The 16,404-nt window shown below is 35.3% G+C and overlaps 1 protein-coding gene across 8 annotated transcripts in view; it reads right to left on the reverse strand.

Moving 5' to 3' along the window:
- The window catches only part of LOC141398572 (frequenin-2), a 258,760-nt gene that overhangs the window by 195,506 nt on the left and 46,850 nt on the right, over positions 1–16,404 (reverse strand). The window contains exon 2 of one of the 8 annotated variants that reach the window (XM_073975961.1): positions 4,609–4,631. The exons of 6 other annotated variants lie outside the window; for them this stretch is intronic. The gene's annotated coding sequence lies outside the window, so the exon portion shown is untranslated. One more of the 8 variants, XM_073975960.1, reaches the window with a different exon arrangement.

The raw sequence follows: 16,404 nt of genomic DNA on the forward strand, positions 1-16,404 counted from the left end.
TGTCAGCATTAATTGTGGGCGGATGCAGTGGATATATCGAAAAATCATACACTAGTATCATGTTGCCCATGGAGTATTCTGTGATTCTGATACGGAAGGGAACGTAAAAAATCTTGTTGGCTTCAACCCATTTTTCTACATTGAGGCCAACACAGCTTCCACGAAAATAAATTTTAATGGTCGGCATTATGGGGATCCTCCTAAAACACTTCATTTTAAAAAATTTCAGTCATACTATATAGAATATGTTAATAGTTCGCGAGCTCTGACCAAAAATCATGAAATTAAAAAATGTTGTGTAGTGTTACATAATGCTATTTTAAAGGGTTTTTAGTTGACTTTATATGAAATATTGACACAAAGTATATAATTTCAATAAAAAAGAGTTTACAATATTATAGATATAAGTTTGAAATTTGGAACCGCATGGTATTTTGAAGTTTTTAACCAAATTCTCAAACAGAATTGACGCAATAACTAAAAAAATCTTTCTAATGAATATTACACATGTAGGTTTACGTTTTGGTATATCCCAGAATTTTTAACCACAGTAGCTCTTATTTGGCAGTTTCGATTCTATTTCAAAGATTTTCAGTATTTCTTAATCTTTAAAGTACATATCCATATATCACACATTAACTTCAGTCCCACCGTGGTGCAATGGTATGCACACCCGCCTTGCACGCTGAAGGTCGTGGGTTCGATTTCCCGGCCAAGCAACATCAAACAATTTTCAACGGTGACAAAAATACCCCTCAGCAATGTTGACGACATTTCCTGAGTATTTCAGCCATGTAAAACTTCTCTACAAGTGGTGTCTTAAGACACGCCGTTCGGACTCGGCAAAAAACAGTAGGTCCCATATCATTGAGCTAATATGAATCGGGGTGCACTCATTAATATGAGAGAAGTCTCCCCTGTCCCATCTGGGATGTTTGTGGAACAATTATTATTATTATAACTTCAGTCCCATTAAAAAAGTTTTGTGTTACTTGTTGCCTTACTATGTTATCAATTGCACACATTTTTACCGCGAGGACTGATGCTGATAAGAAGATCTATCTAAAAAACCTATTAATGTTATTTGTATACCATTAATTTATTGAAATAAATAACTCCAAAAAAAGAATAACTCGAATCCCCGAGTGCAGATTAGACTTGTACCGAACATTTCCAATCAAACATTGCCATTTATTGTAAGAAAATATAATTCTTTTATGTCATAAAAACACGAAAACTTTACTATTTTACCAGAAGTTATAGAGTCCAAGCAAGCCAACTAAAAAATTCAAAAAAATACATTTATGGTCTGTTCCAGTACTGCAAGAATCTATTCATTTTCAGTAGTAAAAATGTGTAGATTCTTGCAGGTTCTGGAACAGGCATTTAGAACAGAAAACATTTTTATCAGGAGTCGGGCGATACCAACTACAACTCATATACTCGGAAGCCTACGCGCAGTACAGTTTGAGACTAGGAAACCCACTTTCGGGCTCGGCAAAATTTTAGCTAAGTCCTGACAAAAAAGGTTAAGTCGAAAAAACTCCATCTGATATCCCAATGGTTGTTCCGCCTTATTTCTATCTTAAATGTGCGATTAGATGTTTATGAACTCGATGAAATTTAAAACTTTCCAAGGACTATGACCAAAGATTAAGCACTTCTGTCGGCACCAACTTATGAAAATTCATAACTTTTGTTTTCTCGAAAACAAGTAAAAAAGTATCAGTCGGGTTTGCCGACATAGATATACCCTCAGCCTGTTTGAGTTGAGACTTTTATCTATAGACAGATCGAATACGGGCTTCATAACCAATATCTCTGTCCTAAAAATTGCGTAGTCAGGGAGTTTCAGAATTTCGTGTTCTTTTTTGGACGTATACACTTTCCGACAAAAATATCGAAACATTTGGGCATAAAACTTCACGATTGTGAGCGTTGCGAATAATGTTTATGTTGTGATCATAAATTTGACTTCGATAAGAGCACAAAAGTTTTGCACTTTTGTGGAGAAGTTACCTGAAACAATGGTCCATTTTGGAAGTGGACCTAATTTTGGAAGTCATTCCTTTTGATAGTTATCGTGTCAATCCGTCATTTTAGTTGGTCATTGTAAGATTTAGAGCTTTTGAACCGTTATGTCAGGAAGAATGGACTTACCCACGAAAAATAGAATATCGCTGTAAACAAGGCCGCAAGGAGTAGCATTGGGCAAAATGTCCAATGGATTCTTGTACATCCCTTTTATTGCACTTATGTTGAAATATTGTGAGGGAGGTATCCGAAGATGTTGTCCCATATAGACCCTCTCCATTAAATAAATAATAAACAAGTAAAAAAGTATCATATACGGACAGATCGGATGTATTCAGAGTCTTTTCTAAATTGTGTATATTTTGGAAGTGGACTACTAGTAATTTCAATGGGTCATCGTATAACTTTTGGACCAGTATGGCAGGTACAAGGGAGACTTCTCTCATATCAATGAGTGGACGCCGATTCATATTAGCTCAATAATATGGGACCTATTTTTTATTGCCGAGTCCGAACGGCGTGTCTTACGACACCACTTGTAGAGAAGTTTTTCAAGGCTTGAATACTCAGGAAATGTCGCCAGCATTACTGAGGGTGAGTTTTGCCACCGTTGAAAATTTGATGTTCCTTGGCCTGGGATTCGAACCGCAGACCTTCTGAGTGCAAGGCGGACGTGCTAACCATTGCACCACGGTGGTCCCCAAGAGAGAAGTCTCATCCCCAAGAGAGAAGTCTCGTCCCATCTGGGATGTTTGTGGAACAATTATTATTATTATGCCAGGTACAAGAAATTCAGAACAATCTATGTTTTCATTTGAAAATTCAAAAAATGAAAATTATTTTAATGAAAAAACGTAATAATTTATTTAAGTAGCTCAAAAATTTTAGTCGACCAAACCATTTCGGTGGGGGCCCGGGCCCCCAGGGCCCCTCCTGCGTACGTCCCTGGTATAAGGGACCGTGATGACAACGTGCCGAAAACAAGTACAAAACGATCCAAGACAAATTCTTTAACTGCAGTTTTGCTAAAATTTTTGAAATTGTTTATGTGGGGGGTACCCGAAGGAGTGGATCGATATAGTCCATAATCGAACCGGTTTTTTGTCTGAAAGAAAAATTAAGATGTGCAATATCAGATACTCCCTTCGAGAGCTATCGTGCACACCATTTGTAGAAATTTTGTAACAGAGGTACAGGAAGGAGTGAACAGTTATGATCCATCTTTTAACTTGATCTTAAATTACACAAAATATTACATAGACCAAATGTTGGAACAACTCGTTTAATTATCTTTTGATTCAGCCAGCCAGAGAACATCAAATATGTCGGAAGTATCACCCTTTAAGGCTTACCGATTTTCTCATAGACAAAAATTATTCATAATATATTCCGTAGTCGCAAAGAATATTTGTAAAATAAAAAAAAAATGCTTTCAACAATGTCCTTTCCGCCAAGGAGACTACAAATTCCATCCCTTTGTTCTTTTTTTACAAAGTTTTCTTTTGGATTTATTCCAGCAACAAACAACAAGGAAAAAAACAAAATTTGAATATAATCACCTTATCCTCATTGAAATGCAGACTGTTATGTGAAAGTCAAGCCCTTGACCATGGCTTCTTTTTAAAATTGTACAACTTTTCATGATAATATGTAAAGAAGGGTTCTTGAACTGTTTTTGGCGAAAAGGTCCTAATAAGTGGACAAGAGAACAAACAAAAACTGAACAAAGAATCACCGGAGGTGGGAACAAATAAGAATGAAATGCCCAAAAAGTAACCATAATTACCTTTGTACGTCTTATTACTACACAAGAAAAATAGTATTTGTGTAAATTAGTTTTTTTTTCTTTCGATTTTCTTTTACGTTTCGTTTCCTTTTATGGTTATTGTTATTGATTTAATGTTCACTGTGTATATATATTTTTTTGGTAAAATTTTCACTTTATATAATCCTTTTCTATTCTGGAATTTCTGTGATAGAATTGCTTTTCTTGTTGTTATTTCTTTTCCGGTTGGTGGTATTGTGTGTGTTTTTCTCAAATAGTCTGCTATTGGTATTGCAAGTCACAAAGTCACGCACACACCGTTAAATATACAAATACAAATACGTGTTTGATGAAAATGTTCACCAGAACTTCTCATTGAAATTGTATTGCCGAAAAATACGTCTAGGCTTGTTGCTAGCTCTGGGCTAAGAATCAACGTGAGGAGGAAATGTAGGAGTTATAAACACAGAAAACTTTATGGAGGAGCCGCCACAAAACAGATAATATGGCAAACTTTTTCCTCTGCTAATGTTGGGAGTTGGGGTTTTTGGTGTTTGATTTGACTTGACTTGACTTGCCTTGTCTGCAGCCGTCTTCGTTGTCGTCGTCGTTGGTGTTGTTCCTTAGATGACTTTCACATAAACCTGAATTTGTACACACGGATAGAATAAGACAAATAATCCACGTAGAATAGAAAGATAGGTAGGAGGTTCAATTATTGCTCTACTCTATTTTCTTCATAAGACCTTCATGCATCTATCTTCTCTGTATCATGCATGGGTTGGGGGTGGTTTTATATAAAATAAAATGTTGTTGTTTCATAGTTATATCTCTGCTAGACCATATATTACCTTTTTTGTATTTGCTTTCGTTCTGCTTTCGAATTGTATTTACACACACTCTATATGTTTTATCAATAAGTGAAAACCACCGTTATTCTTGGTTTATTAAGCAAATCACTTCCAGACAATTGGATAAACCTTTGAAAACAATTTGATGATTTGAATTTGAAACACAATGCCGCCGACATAGACACGTAAATATGCAAAGTGGCAAATTATCGTTCTGTCAAATACACGTTTAACACTCACACAAACACAGCCTCACGTACACATCTAAATTTAAAACAAATTTTTATGATAGCTTCTCATTGGTGACGGTGGCTGCGGTTTTGTTTTATCGCTAAATATATCGGAAAATATTTTGATTTGTTTTTCACAATTTTCACTCTCTCATCACATCACAATATTTTTTGCATTTAAATTTAAAAACTTGTTTGTTGCTTTTGCTACATGGAAAAAATTCTGCAACCTGCCGTACACCATAAGGATACGTTTATTTTGTTACGAAATCTAAAACACAACTGAAAAGCTTTTCTTTTTCGTTCTTTGAAACTACCATTAACGCAACAGTCATTGGCAAGGACTTGGCTTTCCTTGGACAGAGAAATAGAAGGAGAGGAGAGAACAAGAGATGAGAGAAATATAACGCTAAAAACGAAAAAAGAGTGTATTCAGTCTCTTTAAGAGTATCTTACGGGGAGTTTGCCAAAATTCAAAGGATAACAACAAAATTGTTGCACATTTACCGGCATTTTCTTAAATATTTGTTTTTGTAACCATTAAAACTTACATAATGCCCACACAAATAGCAACAATAACAACAATGTTATGAGTCTACAAAAAATTGAAGTTTTGTCTTTATTATTTTTTGTTTTTTTTTCGGCAAGAAATGCGGCACAAGACAACAAGAATATAACCCCCTTATTCTTAGTTAAAAATAGTTTAGAATGAAATATATTTTTTTATTTGTTGTATTTGCTTGCGGGGGTAGGATTGTAAGTTGACATCACTGCTAACAACTGCATTTCCATCAACTGTCGTAAAGTAGGTATTATAGTGACGCAATGATATGACAGGTGACGTAAGTAAACACATGCATGCCTGTTGTTAATTGAAACTTCTTAGCTCACGTTTATTTCAATTGATGTGTGGGAAGTTTAAATTTAAAGGTAGACATTTTGAAGTAGAATGGGGTCACACCGAATTTGAATTGCATTTTTAATTAAATGTTGGAAAAATATGGGAGTTAATTTAGGTTAGTAATAATTTTGGACATTGATATTCTTCAGAGTCCAAACGAAACGACATTAGTTTTAGAATACGTCTGCAATTGATTCAATGTAAAGCCATATGAACCACAATGATCCACACATAGTTAGCAAAAAAAAAAAAAAAACAAGTAAAAGGGGACTGTCTATAGTCGGACGGGGCCGACCAAATGATACCCTACACCACTTCCCCTGGACACTAGTTTTCCGCGGAATTTATTCATATGATTGCAAAGTCTCCATTTTTCCTTCGGGGATGTTGTGGGAAAATATGTATGTATGTGTTATGTCATCTTTAGTGTTTTAACTTTTTGGTTTTCCCTTTATAAATGTTGGTACCTTTGGGCGTATGATTGTAATTTGAATTTGTCTACTTAATAATTACGCACAAGGTACCAATCTTTTATAAAGGGAAAACCAAAAAGTTAAAACACTAAAGATGGCATAACTCACGCATTTTTAACCGATTTCATTGGTTTTTCCCATTTTGTAAAGCTAACTAAATTTCCTTCTTGATAAAAATAAAATATTATGCAGTTTGGTGTTTTCTACGCAGCATACAGTACAAGGAAAATCATTTTCCTGTTTTTAATGCGTTTTTGTCACACTTAAATCACTATAAATTAGCCATTTGTTACCCGATTTTTAATAATTATGGTTTGTTCGAAAGACATGATTTTCACATTTTAAATTGAAATTAAGCAGTAAGAGTCCGTTGTGGAAAAAAGAAGTAATGTCCGTTTTAAGTTGAAAATCCAAGAAACCCCGTTTTTCACAACATTTACTGTTATAAAATTAAAAAACGAAGTGACCCAAAGATACCAGAGGTATTTTCGTCTCCCATGGACTCTCACAAAACTGAATATATGCCTCAGAACACCTGCAAAAAAAATTTTTCAACTTTTGTAGCACAGTGTTATTTAAAAAATTATAGATTTTACTGAAATGGTGGACCAAAAAATCAATTTTTGCCTTAAAAAACTGGTGCTGTATGGTCATAAAACGGCAAAACTTTTTTTAAATAAAATAGATCTATGAAGGACTAGATTTTGATGTCCTTAACAGCCCCACCAAATTGTATGACAATCGGTTCCTTAGTTTTCGAGCTAGAATTTACACCAATTTCAAAATGTAATTTCGAGAAAAACACGTTTTTAGTAGAGCTGGCAAAAAATCGATGGTACTATCGATAATATTGATTATTATTTAACAAGTGAGCCAAGGCTATAGTCGGGTCGGGGCCGACTATGTGATACCCTACACCACTACCCCTGTTCATAAGCTTTTGACTAATAAAATTCAAAATATTAAAATTGGGATAGCTTAGCGCCTTTGCTCTGAATGTCTTCATTAACACAGGTCAATTTTTTTGAAACGCATTTAAGGACAGTACAACCCAAATAAAAAATGGAAAAGTGGGATGTATGCCAACCATCAATAGGCTTCTTTCTGTGTTAGACCCCCATCAATCCCCAACATTTCGTGAGGATCCGATCAAAATTTCGTAGTGTGATTGCCCAAAAATGGAAAAAGGGATGCATTACCGACTATTGCGATATCTCTGTTGTTTGACCACCTATGACAACCTACTTCACATCGTTATAATATATTCTGATATTTTCTACTTTCCTTGCCAGGTTTTGCTTTCGATATACCTCCTACAGAAGGGAGATATTAACTTTGTAATAAAACGTTGGTCTTTTTCCAAATATTTTTTTTGTCACATTCCAACCCCTGAATAATATCCGACCATTATCAAAAATCAAAAGGTTTTTTCCTCTGTGGGACCCCCAATAACACCCAAAATTTCGATACGATCCGATTAAAATTGCGACCTGTAACGTGATTACAAAAAAAATGAAAAAAAATGGGATGTATTGCCGACTATTGTGATATCTCCGTTATGTGGCAACCTACGCCAACCTACTTTGCATCACTGTAAAGATGGGATTTCCTACTTTCATAGTCAGACTTTGTTTTTAGAAGATCCCCAACCGAAGCTGTGATATTCGTCATTATTATTAAAATCGCAAAAATAAAAAGTTGGGTTCTATTAGCGGCTATCGCGATATATTCGTTGTTTGATCACCTACGAGAACCAACTTTACATCATTAGAAAGGCGATATTTTCTACTTTTATTGTCAGGTTTTGCTTTTGATATACCCCGTATAGAAGCTGAGATATTCGCTTTGGAAAATAACGTTGTCTTTTTATCCACATAAGTTTTTTGCCCATTCCGACCCCTAAATATTATCCGACCATCACCAAAATCAATAGGCTTCTTCCCCTCCGGGACCCCCATCAACATCCAAAATTTCGTGACGATCCGATCAAAATTGCGACCTGTAGCGTGAGTACAAGGTTTAGATGGACAGACGGACAGACGGACGGACGGACTGACGGACGGACGGACTGACGGACGGACACACATAGCCAGATCGACTCAGCTCGTCGAGACATTCATTTTGGTATATATAAGTATGGGTCTACGACCATTATTTCGATGCGTTACAAACTTTTTGGCCAAAACCAACTTATAATACCCTCCCCACATAGTGGTGTAGGGTATAAAAATTCAATATCGATAGATAGTTTTGCCTACCGATATTATCGGAATAAAAACCACTAACCTGAAATCCATTGAAATAAATAGAAATGTCGCTGTTTTTCGGTTATGTGTGTGTAAGAAAGTAAGTCCGTAGTCACACGAGCACATTTTTGGGTAAAATATAATGCATTTTTTTAAATTTTTTATAAAATAAAAGCAGTTGTTTATTCTCCTTTACATTTCTGTCTTTTGCATAATTTCAAGAAAATCAATGACATTTCCGCCATTTTCTCTCCAAATTAATAGCGATGACAACTTAACGATAATACCGATAGCAATCGATATTTTAAAACATTATATCGAAAACATCTAATGTTGGGAATATCGATGGTTTGCCAGCTCTAGTTTTTAGTCTCATATTGCATACAAAACACAATGCTTTTTGCCCTTAAAAATCTCATACCTCGAACAATATTTTTCCGATCGTCCTGGAAATTTTACCACTTATTCTAAGCTACTTCTACTTTAAAATAAGTCAATAAAAAATTGTTGTATTCTGTGAAATTTGCAAGTGGCGGTCACCCCTTAACTTAAAAAAAAAAGTTGAGAAAAGCGATGATGGAATGTATGCTTGGCATTCTGTATCTGTATATTTTGTCATTGTTTATTTGTGATTTAAAGGGGATAATTTTTATTATTCAGGAAAGCTAATTTTAATATAAAAAGTTATGGCTATATCAAGGGCTTTGACATTTAAATTTAAGATTTTTCAAAAGTGGACTTAATCGATGTGTGTTTGTGCACTGAATGACTCATATGTTAGACAGTAGTTCCGTTATATAATTGCTACATTGCTATAATTAACATCAAGTGAGAGGTCAAGAGTTGATTCAAAAGTTTAATTAAAATACTTATCAATAATTAAATTTGGATTTTTTCCCACAAAAGTTATGGCCAAAAAGTATTGGCACTATCCTTGGCCAAGACCTCTAGTGTGGTTACACTATCCACAGTTAAAACTGAGGGCTCCCTGTATATACTAGGTTGTAACTCTGTTATCTAACCAAGTACATCAATATAACTATACCTTGCACCACTATGTGGGGAGGGCATTATAAGTTGGTTTTGGCAAAAAAGTTTGTAACGCATCAAAATAATGGTCGTAGACCCATACACATATACATATACACCAAAATGAATGTCTCGACAAGCTGAGTCGATCTGGCTACGTGTGTCCGTCCGTCTGTCCATCTAAACTTTGTAATCAAGCTACAGGTCGCAATTTTGGATGGTCGGATAATATTCAAGGGTCGGAATGGAAAAACGTATTTGGCGAAAAAATCAACGTTTTATTTCAAAGCGTATATTTCCGATTTAATAAGGGGTATGGTAACATGGGGAGGGTGTGCCACGTTTTCGTTCAAATTGTTATAATATCAACACCGTTTTAGTTTTATCAAATATTATTTTTGGAAAAAAATATAAGCATATCTTGGCTATAAGTTTTGATATATAAATGATTATAATTTTGTTTTTAAAATATAATTTTTGAGAATTTACAAAACGTCTGAAAAGTGTCAAAGCCGCCCCACCCATGGGGCATCAATACGATATGTTTAGCATAATATTTGATTTTGACTTCACATTACAATGTGGTATATCTATAACATAAACAATATAAATAAAACCCCACAAATTTCTCACATCAACCCACCCCACCCCCATTCTGGCATAAGCGCCCCACCCCAAGATATTTCATAATATGAATAATTTTGGCAATAATAATTAATTTTTTAATACAAATTATTTGGATTTCTATTCTTTAGAAGTTGTCTTTTAACAAAATACCGAAAATCGGGAGGTACCGTAATATGGGGGCTATACCAAAACGTGGACCGATATAGCCCATCTTCGAACTTGACCTGCCTATGGAAAAAAGTCCTTTGGCTGCAAAATTCCAGCACTGTATCTCAATTATTGCGGACGCTAGAGTGATTACAACAGACGGACGGACAGACAGACGGACATGGCTAGATCGTCTTAGAATTTTATCCTGATCAAGAATATATATACTTTGTAGGGTCGCAAATGATTAGTTCGATGTGTTACAAACGGAATGACAAACTTAATATACCCTCCATACTATGGTGGAGGGTATAAAAATTCAAAGTTTAATTCTTAAGCCAATATCTCCGCTTCTACAAGGGGTGTTCCAAGACAAATCCTGTCAATGGAAGAAGAAAAGATCACATTTATATTGATGTAAGTTTGGTTGGCGTACATCCGAATTTTCCGTATTTATTTGATTTGATTTTGAATTTTTCTGGTAAAAAAAAGACTTTCTTGTTTTTTCGGAACTTTCGAAGCCTTTATATCGGGAAATACGGACTTCCCGATCTGACTTTGTGTGTCCGTCCGTCTTTTGATGGGGGTCCCGGAGGGGAAGAAGCCTATTGATTTTGGTCATGGTCGGTTAATATTCAGGGGTCGGAATGGGCAAACAACTTAGTCTACGTTTTTTTCCAAAGCGAATATCTCATCTTTTATAAGGGGTATAACAAAAGCAAAACCTGACAGTGAAAGTAAAAATATCATCTTTCTACCGACGTAAAGTAGGTTGACTTTGGTGGTCAAACAACGAAGATATCATAATAGTCGCAAATAAAACCCAACTTTTCATTTTTGCGATTTTAATTTTTATGATGAAACTTTGATTGGGGACTTTCTAAAAGCAAAGACTGACTATGAAAGCAGAAAATCCCATCTGTACTATGGTGCACAGTAGGTTGACCTAGGTGGCCAAATAACGGAGATATCGCAAAAGTCGGTAATCCATCCCACTTTTCATTTTTTTAAAACACGCTACATGTCCCAATTTTGGTCGGATCGTCACGAAATTTTGGTGGTTAAAGGGAGTCCCGGAGGGGAAGAAGACTACTGAATTTGGTTATAGTCAGATAATATTCAGGGGTCGGAATGGGTAAAAAGCTTATTTGGAGAAAAAGTCAACTTTTTATTACAAAGCGAATGCAAAGTAGGTTGGCGTAGCGGCTAAATAACGGAGATATAGCAATAGTCGGTAACACCTCAACTTTTTATTACAAAGCGAATATCTCCGCTAAGGGGTATACCAAACGAAAAACCTGGCAATGACAGAAAAAATATCACCTTTATAACGATGTAAAATAGGTTTTCGAAGAAGATGAAGCAACGGAGATATCGCAATAACCGGTTATGCATCCCATTTTTCCATTTTTTTTTTTTTTTTGTAATCACACTACAAGTCGCAATTTTGATCGGATCATCACGAAATTTTGAGAGTTGATGCGGGTCCCACAGAGGAAGATGCCCTAAGTTTGGTGTCAGGTGTCGGAATGGACAAAAAACTTATGTTAGAAAATTCAACGGCTTATTCTTATCAGCTTCTAGTAGTAGTATTACAACGGCAAAGCCTGGCAATGGATGAAGAAAATATCACCTTTACATTAATGTAAAAGAGGTCAGCGAAGGTGGTCAAATAAGGGAGCTATCACAATAGTCGGTAATGCATTCAATTTTTCCATTTTTTATAATCATGCTACACGTCGCAATATCGATCGGATCGTCAGGAAATTTTGTTGGTTAATGTGGGTCCCAGAGAGGAATGAGCATATTGAATTTGGTGATAGTCAGATAAAATTCCGTAAAAGAAATGTTCACCAGTGAAAATCTTATGCACAGGGGTAGTAGTGTATGGTATCACATAGTCGGCCCGTTCCGACTATAGCCTTTGCTCACTTGTTGGTATTGGATCAAGCTGTAACTCTGTTATCTGACAGCGCACATCAACATAATTGGCATCATTGTAAAGGCCAAGAGTTCCTCTTCTATATATATTTTACATGGGATTAACATATGTTCCAAGACAGGAGATATAGTCATTACACTAAGAGTTTTACGAATTTTCACACAAAAGTTTGGTCCATTTAACACGCTAAGCATTAACTGACCATCATATTCATTTACAAGCTTCTGCTGTGTCGTCTTTGTGTTTTGTTAATCACAGTTCCACCAGTGATGAAGGTATCTTTCAACTGAGTATGATTACATTCAAATCCTGCATAAAGATGTGTTTGATGTTCGGTGATATATTCAACCCATGATGATATATTCAACTTCCTCAACAACATGAAAAGCGAGATCCAGTACATGGTGAAGACAACTAATGAACTCGGATGTGGAGTGGCATTTATCTTCGACGATTTTTTGCATTCGAACTACAATGCCTGTCCTTTAGCTGGTATTCATGCTTGTTGTATCGGCAACAATCATCACAATTGATCCTGAGGCATGGTAATGCTGAAGCAGCAGGATGTGTTGAGAACTCACTAACCTTATTAACATGTCGCTAGTCAACCACATTGTTCCCAAAGTCTGGAAAATAGGACCACCCCGCTACTGAAGCAATGCAAGTATGCCAGCAAAGGTGCATCGTACAGGCCGATTTAGATCAGCATGGGTTTTGTAAGCAGTACAACATGACAACTACGCTGTACGCCATCTCCACACATAATAGTCGAGAACTCAATCAAAGCAAGCCCTGTGAGATAACATTGATCGTAACGTGTACGGATAATTGTACGATATTGACGTCATGATGCCACTTGTGAAAAGCTGAACGACTATTTCGCTAATCTTATCGCCTTTTTCCAAGCGAGGAATATGCAAATATGCGCCAGTAAATCTATTCATCACATGGACCGTAGAGCTGAGAACAGAGTCTAATTTCATGTTCGATGGCAGCAAAATGACGACCACAAACAACCAACGGCATGTTCGTGTCGTCCGAATATTGTAGTTAATAGCAACAGATTCAAACATCTCTGTACTGTTCTGAATTAATTGTATTTGCAACCAGCCTTATTTATACACCTGTTCCACAGTAAATCGACTATCCTACTACCATAATTAAATAACATTTTCAACAAACAAATATAAAACATATTTTAAGACAGAATATGTCAGCAGCCATTGTAGGTTCGTACTAGCGTTATAAAGATATTATATTAAATGTATAGAAACATTTTTTTATCATAAAATTAGAATCTGTTAAGAATTCCATAATTTTCTCTCTTTCACCAAGTAAACTTTTTTTTGTGAAGAGCACAATAGTTGCCTCAATTTTTGAAATACTCCGTTCTGTTAACTTGAAATGGAAACATTACATTAAAATAATTTGCAGTTGGTAACAGTGTACTGCCTGCAAAGCTTAATGCCGATGAAAAAGCTTCACACGTTGATGTTAACCGATTCGCATAACAGCATATTATATTCTACCTTACTGCAAGAAATTTAGAACATTTTTCCTGTTTTCCAACACATAAACATAACATGAGGAATGCACTTAAGGTAAGTACATTAGTAGGACATAAATGAAACCGAACGAACACACAAAAAAGTAACATAAAGTTAATTAGCTGAAATGTCTGTGAACTCATTAGCAAAGTACAATAAAAGCCACAAACAAAGATGCGAGGGTGTTTTGAATGTTTAACCGGATGTTAAGGATGGCTGCCTTGCAATTTTTTACTTATGACAAATTGTATTCAGATTTTTTTTATTTATGTGTCGACGAGAAAGAAAGGATAAAGGAAGGAGGGCAGTAATATTGTCGAAGTCTGGACAAAATCTAAGAAATATGTACGAAAATAAACGCAATTTTTATGTCAAAGGACTGAAAACAGCCTCTGTGTAAAATCTGAGTACTTCTTCCATAGGAAGAAAGGAAAGACTCTGATCGAATTTAACATGGTAAAATCGAAGATTTACGTTGCTTCGTTTTCCATCTAAAGTTGTATTGATACTTTAAATTAGAAAGAAAATGATAGAATGGATGAAATCTGTTATTAGTTTTTATACCCTACACCACTATGTGGAAAGGGTATTATAAGTTTGTTTTGGGAAAAATACCAATCTTTTGTGAGATGTGTGTCCGTCCGTCCGTGTGTCCGTCTGTCCATTATAAATTGTAATCAAACTCCAGGCCGCAATTATGGACCAATCGTCACGAAATTTGGTATGGAGGTCGGTTTCACATCAGAATAGATCGCTATTTCAATTGGTGATGATCGTGAAATATTTAGCGGTTGAAATGGACCAAAAACATAATTTTTATCCGATTTTGTAGCTGCTCTGTTGGTCGCAATAATAGTCCGATCGCCTCGAAATTTTAAATAAGGTAAGAGTATAGAGGGTTAAATGGACCACAACTTTTGTGTGAAAATTGTGAAAATTTTTAATAAACACCTTATATCTTTGTTTCTGAAAGACACATTCCCCACTGGTGAGTTATATTTGGAAGACGATCTCTTGACCTTTCAATTGATGTCAATTATGTTGATGTACGTGATCAGATAACTGAGTTACAGCCTAATATATCCAGTTTTTTGTTTGTAGTGTAATCATAAACCCGCTAGAGGTCGCAATTATAGCTCAATAGTCACGAAATTTTGCACTAAGTAAGAGTTTAGGTAGAAGAAAATGCCTATAATTTTGCATGATGATCTGATATTATTTAGCGGTTGACATACACCATTACTTTTGTATGAAAAATATACAAATTTTATTTGTGGTCCATATTTTCATTCCTGGAGGGCATATACCGGCAAAGTAGCCTACATATGGAATAATAACTACTGACCTTTCCCTTGATGCAAGTTGCAATAATGTGTCTGCTAGATAACGCACCTACTGCCTGATATATAATGTGTTTTGTGTGCAGAACCACAATTTCCTCCCATGCTACAAATTGTCTCTATCATGACATATTACGATACCTACAGATTCCACGTATTTTGAAGCAAACTCGTGTTACAAAATAAATATATTTTTAGAAGCTGAAGGTATATCACCTTTAGCGAAGCTGACTTATACTATCTTCTTTGCTGTATAATTAAATATGAGTAATTTTGGGATTTATAACTTTGTTTTTATGCAACATTTTTGAATTTCTATTTATTGTTAGTTATTTCTACCAGTATAAAATATATTTTTGATATCACAATATATGCCAAAAATGAAATATTTTCAAAGCATATGTGAGGTACAAGTGCACAAATTTTGGACGATAGTTCTTCAATAAACTCGCAATTTTCCCAATTATCAAATATACCAAATTGCATGGTATACATATTTATTTATTTTAGGTGTATTCCAAAAATGAACCTGATATTCAAAGGCAATTTGAGGAGAGGAGGGGTTAATCAATGTGAATTTTCCAATTTTCGAATATTATTTAGAAATGTATAATGTATATATTTTTCCACAAATATCCCAGTAAAGACAAGGGAGGCTTCTTTTATATCAATGGATTCATATAAGTTATTGATATGTGATCTACTTTTTATCGCCGAGTCCGAACGGCGTATCCTAAGTTGCCACTTGTTGAGACGTTTTTCATGGCTGAAATACTCAGGATATATCGCCAACATTACCGCCACCGTAGACAATTTGATGGGAATCGAACCCGGACATTCAGCGTGCAAGGCGGTTGCACATAGCTAATTCCTACACGTTGTGGTGTAGAGTATCACATGGTCGGCCCCGTCCGACTATAGCCTTTGCTTACTTGTTTTAAGGTAAAAATGTTCTGCATCGACTTAGCTATGCAGTAAGTTAATAATTGAGCTAAAACTAGCTTCTGTCTTCATTCGTTGAAATACCTTTATCTTCTCTGTCCCTTTGCAGATATAAGCGGCAAATTTTTTCTAATGTCTTTCAAATATGTTATCATTAATAAAAATCCATCATCACTTTCAAAAAAAAACCTTCAATAGCCAGCATTATATGTAAATCTCTTTTCAAATTCACTGTTACATAAAAAAGAAGAACGATAGTGATAAGCAACACAAAAAAGGAAGCAACATAAAAAATATTTATTAAGAAGTTCTGAGAAAAACTAATTTTTA

Source organism: Musca autumnalis, unplaced genomic scaffold, assembly GCF_047663935.1.
Source record: "Musca autumnalis isolate F117 unplaced genomic scaffold, ASM4766393v1 scaffold_3, whole genome shotgun sequence".
Taxonomy (NCBI): domain Eukaryota; kingdom Metazoa; phylum Arthropoda; class Insecta; order Diptera; family Muscidae; genus Musca; species Musca autumnalis.